The sequence below is a fragment of the Mustela nivalis genome, assembly GCF_964662115.1.
Source record: "Mustela nivalis genome assembly, chromosome: 3".
NCBI lineage: Eukaryota > Metazoa > Chordata > Mammalia > Carnivora > Mustelidae > Mustela > Mustela nivalis.
Genome location: NC_139022.1, coordinates 9,009,135 through 9,021,362, shown reverse-complemented (window position 1 = coordinate 9,021,362; position 12,228 = coordinate 9,009,135). Strand labels below are relative to the sequence as shown.

At 53.3% G+C, this 12,228-nt stretch overlaps 1 pseudogene across 1 annotated transcript in view; it reads right to left on the bottom strand.

The window, feature by feature from the left end:
* Nucleotides 1-12,228, bottom strand: part of LOC309861891 (thyroid peroxidase-like) — a 57,259-nt pseudogene that overhangs the window by 22,440 nt on the left and 22,591 nt on the right. The window contains exons 4-5 of the transcript in view: nucleotides 9,059-9,228; nucleotides 3,825-3,957 (exon numbers count right to left, since the gene is read on the bottom strand). The product of the transcript in view is annotated as a thyroid peroxidase-like (transcript). The remainder of the gene's footprint in view (nucleotides 1-3,824; nucleotides 3,958-9,058; nucleotides 9,229-12,228) is intronic.

The following is a 12,228-nucleotide window of genomic DNA, read 5'->3' as shown; positions in this document are numbered from 1 at the left end:
CACTCAGCCCCTGGCGTGCAGTCGCGGCTGGAGCTCCCTGATGGCAGGCGGCGCAGACCCGGGTGGACGCGGTTGGACCAATGCTGTGCTTTTCCCTCATGGGCTTGGATGCCATGTGCTCCAAGAACTCTGGAAAATTCCCTGTCCTGGCATCATTCGTACCCATGTTATGGTCCAAGTATTTCATGCAGGAGACCCACCCCAGCAGCATCTAGGTTTTCACAGACACATGAGCATCCTGGGGCCTTGGGGACCACGTGCACACATCAGGGGCTCCCGTTTTTCTCTGTTCAGGTGTCAGAATTATGAACAACTTTAGTGCTGCCCGGGCTCTGCGCGGCCCTTATCTGTGGTCTGGAGGCGACAGTTTGAAGAAAGATAACGTGGGCTTCTCTACAGGAGCCACCGTGCAGAGGATGTCCCCTCCAGTGAGATCTGTAGGGTCACCTCTGCTGGATGGCTTCCTGCACTCCGTCCAAACACAAATGGGAAGATGTGGTGAGAGTGGATGCGGTCAAGCGGCGGGTGTCCTGACGGAACAGGAGCTGCCAGGGAGGACATATGCCTCTTCACACAGCTTTGGAAGACTGACCCCACTTTTAGTTTGGGTTTGGGCAAGAGTTTTGACAAATTAATGCAGGGAATTTTATGCACAGCAAGTTACACACTAAACCCAGGGAGGTCAGGGGCTCTGCGGGCACATCAAACGCATGAATCAGATTTTGCTGGCAGAGTGCATTGCCTCCTCCGGGAACTCACAGTTTCTGAGATCAGAGACTCTCCAAGGGTGAGGAGGCTCCATGCAGAATCACGCCATGGTGTAGACTGGCCATGTCCCACAGCCCGCAAGCCCATGCCCAGCCTGCCTGTGTCCACACGGGATGCCTGCTGCTGAGAACATGCCGGGTGCCAGACACTGCCGGCGACACGAGCCGATGGAAGTGCAGAAGGTTTTCAGCGACCTTCGGCCTTTCCTGTCGGGGGACAGTTTTGCCGCTACAAGCGCGGTGCATGCGTGGGGGCAGGGGGGGGTGCGTGTTTCCGGCCCAAGTCTGCTCTCTAGTTCGTGGCTTCTCCGGAAGCAGGTGGATCCATCACTATGTGGGTGCAAATGTTGTCTGCATCTCCCTCCATCGGGTGCAGGTCAGAGACGGCCAGGGCCAGGCTGGCGAGCAGCTGTCTGAGCTGGAAAAACTGCTGCAATCTTGAGAGCCAGCGTCGTCACACAGGAGTCGCTGACCGCTGCCTGAGCTGGGAGCCTTGCTCAGGGGAGAAGGTGCCTGGAGCTGTGTTCACAGTCCTCTCTGGCTAAGGACTTGGGCAGGTCCCAAATAGTCAGATAGTGTCCGGTAGTCCATGGTGATGATCACGGCACTGCTTTCCATCGCAGCGTTGCACACTGCACTCAAAGACCTTCAGAAATCCTCCCAACAGGCAGAAACGGCTCTGTCACGGGAGTGTCCTTCCTTCTCGTGGAAGCAGAAACAGGGCCCAGAATGCCAATGACAGTCATCTAATGGTCACTGTCACATCCAGCAGCCCCTGCCAAGATCCGGATGTGCCGTGATGGATGACAGCAGCACGCACGCCCACATGCTCATGGCCAGAAACCCGGGCAGATGTGGGAACCTGAGGACCATCGAGGGCAACGCTCCTGAAAGCGGCATCAGCCCAGAAACAGGCTGCCTTCATGCACGCACCACGCAGGTAGCACTGATCCCGTCTTCCCAGCAAGAAGGACTGTGGGGCACAGAAATCCTTCTCCACTCCGGTTACCTGATTTCACGGGCTGGGTCCCAGCACTAGGCATGATCTCAGCGAAGGGGAAAGGGTCGTGAGGGCAGCCACAGCCACGACACCCAGCCGTCAGCTCGCATGGAGGGAAACCAGCAGAAATGGAGTCTCCTTCCAATCCACCATTTGGAAATTCAGACGTTATACAGTCAAATTCCAAACCACAATTGCTTAAAGACAGAACGTTGGCTGATGTGCAGCCAACAGGCAGGGCCAGAGCCCACGGTTCACGCCAGGAAGCAGCAACGGGCTAAGAAGTGACGCGGTTAAGGAAGGAAAAGAAAGTGGAAAACAGCCACTGTGCATCCACGTTAGAGTCGAGAAGAGAGAAGGTAACACACAAACCCCCAAGAAATGAGAAAGAAGTGCTGCTGGACATTCAGTAAAACGCAGGAAGCATAACATGGTGGCGAAGACCAACATGTTGGAGCCCAAATCCTCGGAAACCTTGCAAAGAAGTGTGACCATGGGCGTGGCTTGGATGAGTGGCAACCCCAGCGTCCTACCCATGACAAACCTTCAAAACGGAGCAGAAGGTCACCTCTGATTGGCAGTGCTGCAGACACTCATGCAACAACCAGAACTTTCCAGAGGGAAAGTGCTTCCTCAGAGAAAAATGTGTATCCAGAAGAAACCCCCATCCTGTCTCTAGCCCCTCGATCTGAACACACCAGGGTTAAATGTGCCAGGGGGCATCGCACAGAACCTGCGAGTGCATGGGCCCCAGGCCCCAAGTGCACACGCATGTGGCATGTGTCACACAGACACGGCGCAGGAGCAGCCCCGAGTAGAGTGTCCGTGTGCACAGAAGACTCCACCATCTGCAGCCTGGGCCTCTAGGGAAAGGCGAGGACAGAGGAGACCGCCCAACCGGGAGAGGGGCTGAGACAAGATCCCTGGGCGGGGCTCCCCAGGACTGGGCCAGGGGACGTCCTGCCCCTGCCGAAGGGACCTGGGCGGCTGAGCTGAGGGGCCCAGGGCCTCCTGGGGAGGCGACTAGAGGGGAGAGGGGACGCACTCCTGGTGCAAGCAGCAGCTTCAGCAAGTGCAGAAAGGAAGTCTGGGCATCTGGGAAAGCTCACATCCCGGATGGTTTAGTTTGCTCAGGAATCACCTTCTGTCCTGAACCACAGATGAGACCACATGCCCCCGCCTGTTGGCAGCAGCCCCCGTGAGCCCTGTGACCGGTCCAGGGAGCCCCATGACCAGCCCCATGAGCCCCGTGACCACCACACGGCCAGCACTGTTCTGGGTCATTCTGAGATGCGCTCTGCGCTTCTGTTTAGTCCAGGACTGTGGTCCTATGATAGGACCTAACCTTCAAACTGCGAAACTCTTTGTAACAAAAATGGGAACCAGTCCTGTTTATGCTGGACCCACTGGGCCAGGGATCCCACTCACCAGCTGTAGGAGGACAGGACTATCGTGTTCCCCAACACGTGCCGTGGGGCCTGCCTCAGAGCAGGAGGAAGGAAGGGCGGAAGGGAGGGAGGCAGGGTGGGAGGGAGGGAGGGAGAGAGGACTGCCATCTTGCCCAGGCCCCCACTGCAGGCACAGCCACAGCTGCACTGCCCTCTGATACCCGGGCGGCTGCTCTGGTGCAGACTTGTGTCAAGGGTCCCGTGGCCGTCCTCCACCTGTGGCCCAACTGACATCCGGGCCTGATGGAGCCACATTCCTTGGCCCTTAGCCTTCTCAGGGTTCTGATCTCAGTTGAATCCATGGCTCCTGGGCCTTCCCAGAACCTGCTTCTAGGGGACATTTTGTGGAAGGGGTGGGGCATCATCCAAGCAACACCCGCAGATGGCGTGGACAGGTGTCTATGGGACACCCACAGACAGAGTGGGGCAGCATCCAGGGGACACTTGTGGATCGGGTCAGGTCGGGGACACACCTGGCGACAAGCGGAGCAGGTAGGGGTCCAGGGCGCACAGTGGTAGGACAAGACCCCGGAGGTCTGCAGCCTCCCGGGATGGAACGCTGCTGCCCCATACCCACCGAGGCAGGGCCCGTCTGGAGGACACGCTGACTTGTTGTTGCAGGTGCCTGAGACGAGCCAGTACTTGTTGGCCAGGCAGGTGTCCAGGCACTCGGGGGGCAGTATGTACAACAGGCATCTGGACACATTCGTGGCTGTGTTCAGCACATCTTCCGGCAGGACATCTGGGGAGGAAGCTGCGTGTGAGGACAAGCCCACCCCCGCCCTACACGGGGCAAGGCAGTCACAGACAGCGCCCGCCACATCAGACACGTCAGCGCCGGGGCCAGGGCTTCCTTCTCCTTCAAACCAGTGCTCTCGACAATGCCCTCGCACACCCTCCACGAGAGGAAATGGGCTTTTAAAACCCCTGTTTGCTGTGACCGTTCAGGAAAGCCAGTCAGCGCTCCGGGCCCCAGGGACAGGACTGGGTCGTGTCCCCGACAAGCCTTCGCACCCTGGTGATGAGACAGGGCGGCCAGCAGAGCTCGGTCCCCGGCCAGACAGGGGTGCGGGCAGCATTTGCACTGGAGCTTGGGGCCTGGCTCTCTCCAGCTGGATTGCTGGCTCCCTTCTCGCCACTCTCTCCAGGTTGGGGCCCAAAAGCTTATGTATTTCCCCAAGCACGTTGCTGCCACATGCTTGCTGCATGTTGCATGCTTCCCTGTTGGTCCTATAAGGAACCTTTTAGTCACTTCTCCAAGACAAGTTGTACAGATCTTCGAGATAAAGCCATAAGGGCGACCAAGGAGGGACCGGGGTGGGGGTGAGCTTCACTAGGGGAACCCTGGGAAGGACGCATCCGTTTGACACAGAAAGAAAGAGAACAAGCATCCCAGTCAGTGCACAGAGCTGGAGGGCTTCATGTTGTAAGTCATTATGAGAACCACAAACACCGTGTGATCTCACGCGCACCAGGAATTCAAGAAACAAAACAGATGGGGCCCCGGGTGGCTCAGTCCTTAGATGACTGCCTCTGGCTTGGGTCATGGTCCCAGGGTCCTGGGATCCAGCATCGGGCTCCCTGCTGGATGGGGACCCTGCTTCTCCCTCCCCAATTCCCCCTGCTTGTACTCCCTCTCTCCCTGGGTCTCCCTCTGTCAAATAAATAAATAAAACCTTAAAAAAAGCAGATGAACATAAGGGAATAGGGGAGGAGAGAGAGAGGGAAATGAACCATAGGAGACTTTCTTTTTTTTTTTTTTTTTAATTCCACCGGTATTTTTCAAAGAGCTGGAGCAAATGATCCTAAAATTTGTACGGGATCAGAAGAGACCCTGAATCACTAAGGAAATGTTGAAAGACAAAAATAAAACTGGTGGCATCATGTTACCTGATTTCAAGCTTTACTACAAAGCTGTGATCACCAAGATAGCATGGTAGTGGTGGATAATCTTTTTAATGTGCTGTTGGATCCTGTTGGCTAGGATCTTGTTGAGAATCTGAGCATCTATATTCATCGGTGATATTGGTCTGAAATTCTCCTTTTTGGTAGGGTCTTTGCCTGGTTTGGGGATCAGGGTAATTCTGGCTTCATAGAAAGAGTCTGGAAGTTTTCCATCTGCTTCAATTTTTTGAACCAGCTTCAGGAGAATAGATGTTATTTCTTCTTTGAAAGTTTGGTAGAATTCCCCAGGGAATCCATCAGGTCCTGGGCTCTTGTTTTTTGGGAGGTTTTTGATCACAGCTTTAATCTCGTTACTAGATATTGGACTATTCAGGTTGTCAATTTCTTCCTGGTTCAATTTTGGGAGTTTATAGTTTTCCAGGAATGCATCCATTTCATCTAGGTGCCTAAGCTTATTGGCATATAACTGTTGATAATAACTTCTGATGATTGTTTCTACTTCCTTGGTGTTTGTTGTGATCTCTCCCTTTTCATTCCTAATTTTATGAATTTGAGCTTTCTCTCTTTTCCTTTGGATTAGTGTAGCTAATGGTTTATCTATCTTATTGATTCTTTCAAAAAACCAGCTTCTAGTTTCGTTGATACATTTTACTGTATCTCTGGTTTCTACCTCATTGATCTCAGCTTTAATCTTGATGATTTCCCTTCTTATGTGTGGAGTTGGTTTGAATTGTTGTTGATTGTCCAGTTCTTTAAGGTGTAGAGACAGCAGCTGTGTTCTGGATTTTTCAATTATTTTGAGAGAGGCTTGGATGGCTATGTAGTTCCCCCTTAGGACTGCCTTGGTTGTATCCCATAGGTTTTGAACTGAAGTGTCTTCATTCTCATTGGTTTCCATGAATTGTTTCAGTTCTTCCTTGATCTCCTGGTTGATCCAAGCATTCTTAAGCAAGGTCGTCTTTAGCGTCCAGGTGTTTGAGTTCCTTGGGAAGTTTTCCTTGTGGTTGAGCTCCAGTTTCCTTGTGATCTAAGAATATACAGGGAATAATCTCAGGGAAAAAGCTCACAGCCTTCCCATTGAGATCAGGAACATGAAAAGGATGCCCACTCTCACCACTCTTCTTGAACATAGTATTAGAAGTCCTAGCAACAGCAATCAGGCAACAAAGAGAAATAAAAGGTAACCCAATTGCCAAGGAGGAAGTCAAACTCTCTCTCTTCGCAGATGCCATGATTTTTTATATGGAAAACCCAAAAGACTCCACCCCCAAACTACTAGAACTCATCCAGCAATTCAGCAACGTGGCAGGATACAAAGTCAATGTACAGAAATCACTGGCTTTCCTATACACTAACAATGAAAATACAGAAAGGGAAATTAGAGAATCAATTCCATTTACTACAGCACCAAGAACCATAAGATACTGGGAATAAAACTAACCAAAGACCTAAAGGATCTGTACTCGAGGAACTACAGAACACTCATGAAAAAAATTGAAGAAGACACAAAAAGATGGAAGACCATTCCATGCTCTTGGATCGCAAGAGTAAACATTGTTAAAATGTCTCTACTGCCTAGAGCAATCTATACTTTTAATGCTATTCCGATAAAAATTCCACTGGTATTCTTTAAGGAGCTGAAGCATATAATCCAAAAATTTGTATGGAATCAGAAGAGACCCCGAATCATTAAGGAAATGTTGAAAAACAAAAATAAAACTGGGGTCATCACGTTACCTAATTTCAAGCTTTACTCCAAAGCTGTGATCACCAAGACAGTATGGTACTGGCAAGAAAACAGACACATAGACCAGTGGAACAGATAAGAGAGCCCTGATATGGACCCTCAACTCTATGGTCAAATAATCTTCGACATAACAGGAAAAAAATATACAGAGGAAAAGACAGTCTCTTCAATAAATGGTGCTGGGAAAACTGGACAGCTATATGTAGAAGAATGAAACTCAACCATTCTCTTACACCGTACACAAAGATAAACTCAAAATGGATAAAAGACCTCAACATGAGACAGGAATCCATCAGAATCCTATAGGAGAACATACACAATAACCTCTTCGATATCAGCCACAGGAACTTCTTTCAAGATATGTCTCCAAAGGCAAAGAAAACAAAAGAGAAAATAAACTTCTAGGACTTCATCAAAATCAAAAGCTTCTGCACAGCAACGGAAACAGTCAACAAAACAAAGAGGCAACCCACGGAATGAAAGAAGATATTTGCAAATGACAGTACAGACAAAAGGTTGATATCCAGGATCTATAAAGAACTCCCCAAACTGAACACACACAAAACAGACAATCATATCAAAAAATGGACAGAAGATATTGAACAGACACTTCTCCAAAGAAGACATACAAATGGCTATGAGACACATGAAAAAATGTTCATCGTCACTAGCCATCAGGGAGATTCAAATTAAAACCACATTGAGATATCACCTGACACCAGTTAAAATGGCCAAAATTAGCAAGATGGGAAGCAACATGTGTTGGAGAGGATGTGGATAAAGGGGTACCCTCTTACACTGTTGGTGGGAATGCAAGTTGGTGCAGCCTCTTTGGAGAACAGTGTGGAAATTCCTCAAGAAATTAAAAATAGAACTTCCCTATGACCCTGCCATTGCACTCCTGGGTATTTACCCCAAAGATACAGATGTCGTGAAAAGAAGGGCCATCTGTACCCCAATGTTTATAGCAGCAATGGCCGCGGTCGCCAAACTGTGGAAAGAACCAAGATGCCCTTCAACGGACAAATGGATAAAGAAGATGTGGTCCATATACACTATGGAGTATTATGCCTCCATCAGAAAGGATGTATACCCAACTTTTGTAGCAACATGGACGGGACTGGAAGAGATTATGCTGAGTGAAATAAGTCAAGCAGAGAGAGTCAGTTATCATATGGTTTCACTTATTTGTGGAGCATAACAAATAGCATGGAGGACACTGGGAGTTAGAGAAGAGAAGGGAGTTGGGGGACATTGGAAGGAGAGGTGAACCATGAGAGACTATGGATTCTCAAAAATAATCCGAGGGTTTTGAAGGGGAGGGGGGTGGGAGGTCGGGGTACCAGGTGGTGGGTATTATATAGGGCACAGATTGCATGGAGCACTGGGTGTGGTGCAAAAATAATGAATATTGTTATGCTGAAAATAAATAAAAAATAAATTTAAAAAAACATAAAACTCAATAAAAGAAACAAAGGCTAAGTCGGCACGAAGTGTCTATGGCTCTTTTGGGGGAGGAACCTAGGGACCACGTGGCTCCTGACACCACGCTGAAAAGTCCAGGTTAGTCTGCTTCTCACAAACCCCATCTTCTATTTCCCTGTGCAGGGCTCATACACTGCCCAGAGGTCCAGCCAGCCACACCCCGTTTTTACCAACAGGCTGCCTTGCTTGGGGGTGGCCACTCTGCCAGCAGCCACTTCTGTCCACCATTCAGAGTCCAGCAAAGCGGTTCTCAGAGGCCTGGAGGAAGTCTCAGATGCCACAGCCACACAGCAGGGAGGGGCTTGCCGTCTTTGCCGGCTGCCCAGGCTGCTGTTACAGGAACGTGACCCCTCGCAAAGCCCCGCACATGGCTCTCCCCGTCTGCGCCATCCCTGGCCGCCCCGTCTCTCCACCAGGGCACGGCGGCTCTTGGATGCCATGACACAGCCTATCAGGGGCTTGAGCGGCTGCCCTTGTTCAGTCTGGACCACAGAGGGACCGTCACCTCCCAAGTGAACCGAGACACATCCCACGTCTGTTGGAGCAGCGGTGACAGACCCACTGCGTCTGCCTGGGAGCGAGCAGGGCCCACTGCGTCTGCCTGGGAGTGAGCAGGGAGGCGAGCAAGAAGCACTCTTCACAGTCCCCTCTCAGCCGGTCTCTGCCCCTTGGGACCGCTGTTGGGGGGGCATCTCGTAGGGCTCAGCTGTGGGAGGCCAGGATCCCCGGAGCTTCCCAAAGACTCTCATCTTCAGGGCCTGCACGGAAGCTTCCATGATCTCGGCCGCATGGGAGATGACTCGGCTGGTCAGCTCAGGGCGTTTGGAGAAAGACAGAAGCTGTGATGGAGACAGGATCCCTCTTTGGCAGAGGTCTCTATGGCACAAGGGGAGAAGTAAAGTGGGTTATTTGTCTGGCACTGTTCTTGTAAGGAGCCAGCACTCAATTCAGCAGAGTATGTGCAGGGCCTGCCCCATGTGGGGTCGAGGACAGGCACATCCAGAGGTCCTGAGCCGGACAGGACTTGAGGGTGATAAGCCTTATCAGAATAGAGTTAGACACCTGTGCTGTGCTCCCGTTGGTGAGCTAGGGGCCCTGCGCGCAGCCCTCTGGAGCTCCTGGGTGAGCCCGTGCTCACAGACTGGCCCCGTTCCCTGTCAGAGAACTGGCACCCGCAGTGCAGGACAAGGCAACAGAGCCTTTGTGGTGGGACCGGAAGCACCATGCTGGGTCCCCAGCACCTTGCGTCCCCGGCCTTGTGCATCCCAGCAGCTCCAGCCCCAGGGGATTCGTCCAGCCCCCTGCCCATGGCACTTTGGGGCCAGTGCCCCGGGGGCAGGGGTCCAAGCTGGCCTCTGCCCAGGTGGAGCTGCAGAGTGGACACTCGTGGCCTCAGGCAGAGCGGCAGGAAGCCTCTCCAGCCACCCTGAGATGTGTGGCTCACGATGCGAGCAACTCAGCAAAATCAGCCAAGCTCCTGCCACCAGCTGCGACCCTGCGGGCCACCATGAGTCAGTAAGAAGCCTGAATGTGCACCGAGGGAATGAGGCGGCTAGTGCTATGCTGAGAACCACTCTCCTCAGGCTGTCACCCATGAAAACCCTGGCTGCCAAAGGCCATAATTACACTCAGTTTACAATACTCCCTCATCGAGAGCCGAGTAGCTGGCATCGGGGGCACAGCCAGTGACAGACACAGTGGACACGAGGGACACAGCAGAGTGAACCTGATGTCCACATTGATGTGCGCAGCCCAGAACTTCCATAAAGGGCTCTGATGTCACTGCTGCTTTGTGCACGTAACACCAGGTCACCGCGAAGTTTTCTTTCTTTTAAGATTTCATTTATTCATTTGACAGAGAGAGACACAGTGAGAGAGGGAGCACAAGCAGGGGCAGCGGGAGAGGGGAAAGCAGGCTGCCTGCCGAGCAGGGAGCCTGCCTTGAGTCTCGATCCCTGGACCCCAGGATCACGACCTGAGCTGAAGGCAGAGGCTTTAACCCTCTGAGCCCCCCAGCTGTCCTTGTCATGAACTTTGGTAGAAGCTGACACACCAGTCACCACACGGGACCCTGGCCCCAGACACGGGCCACCGCCTTTCTGGGGCTCCCTGAAACTGCAGGGGCAAGAGAACAGTCCCCCAAAGAAGTCTGTGTCTGAGTCCTCAGAGCCACGAGCAGGCCTGGCTGCACGGCGAGGGCATTCAGCTGCAGACAGGGCTGGGACGGCTAACAGCAAAGGCTGAAAGGGGCTGTTCCCGAGCCCTCAAGGCGGCCACACAAGCACCGGGTCTTACGAGGGGAGGAGAATGGGGAGGACAGGAAAAGTGGTCAGAGATCTGTGGCCGCCTGAAGACGGGGAAGGCCCGCCGGGCAACACGGGCACCTCTGGAGCTGGGAGGGAGGGGAAAAGGAGGTTCTTCGGAGTCTCGGGAGGACCGCTGTCCCCCAGATGGCGACTCTGGCCCAGCGAGGTCTGTGCTGGCCCGTGACCCCTGATGGTGTGTTGAACCACGGGTGCTGTGTTAAGCTGCTGCGTTTGGGGCCACATGCTCCAGTAGTCCTTGGAGGTGAGAACCCCACTCTTCACAGAGGCCCTGGGCCCAGTGTGGTGGCCTCGGAACAGGGGAGCAGGCACCCCAGAGGCTCACCTCTGTCACGTCAACAGGGAGCAAACCCTTCCCCTCTGTGCGGGGAGGCGCCCTAGTTTCCGCTTTGCAAATGTCCTTGGAACGTTGTCTGCAGTGAAGGCAGCTGGTGCCTCTTCTCGCCATGTTTACAGCCAACAGACAAGCCGGTGAGCAGAGCCTCCCGGGGGCCCAGACCTCCTGCATCGCAGTCTCTGGGCCACAGCCTGGGGTCCGGACATCCCAGCATGAGCCACTGAGATGAAGCCCGAGGCTACAGACCTCATGGACACGGCCACATGAGGTGCCACGTCCTCACGGACACAGAGGCTGGATCCAGCACTGGCAGAGTGGGCCACGCTGGCCTCCGTCAGTCTGTCTGCCTGTCAGCCTGTGGAGCCTGTTCGTGCCTCCCATGTGTGTGCAGAAGTGACATGGGTCAGGTCCGTGTGGCTCTTTAAGCAGTCTGGACCCTGGACTCAACATCAGTAGATGGTATTCAGTGTGGCTATGATCGGCAGCGCCTATCCAGGACACGAACTTGTGGAATCACATCTCTAAACACTGTAAATGACTCCCTCCATCTTCTGGTGTGTGGGGAGCCATGCAGGCGTCCCGAGCGCTGACCCAGCACGCGTGAGCCGACATGCACGGGGAGGGAAGCAGGCCCCGCGTGAGGCCCGGTTTGCATCTGGCGGCTCCAGTGTCTCAAGCACGAGACCACGCTTCTTACCGCGAGGATAGGAGACTATTGCAGGTCCCCCAGTGTTAACAGCGGACATGACAGCTCTAAGTGCGCAAACTCATCTCCTTTCTCTCGCTCCTGGAGAAGATGCTAGGGGTCTCCTGGTCTCCCCTCCAGAAAGTGAGGAACAGGCTTACGCCCGCGGCCAGACTCATGCGACCTGCTGGCCCAGCCTGCAAGTTTGGGGACAAAGAGACACTGTAACCACAGATTCATGCCCAAGAAACACACTCTGCTCCAGGAGAAACGTTTACATGCAGAAACCAGGGTGGTTGTTGCGAGAAGAGCCATGAAGGTGTCCGGTAGAGGCAAGCAGGGGAGGGGACGCCCCGAGGCTGAGCCCCTAGTCCTCCAGGGGAATGAGGGAGACAGAGCTGGGGTTGAGGACAACCCCGGGGTGGGGAGCTCCACATTCTGAGCTTGGGGCCAGTGGGCCAGGAGCCCTGGGTGCGAGCAGGCACTCGCCTCCTCCCCCTCTGCCCCAGGGTAACCCCTGGGCACATCAG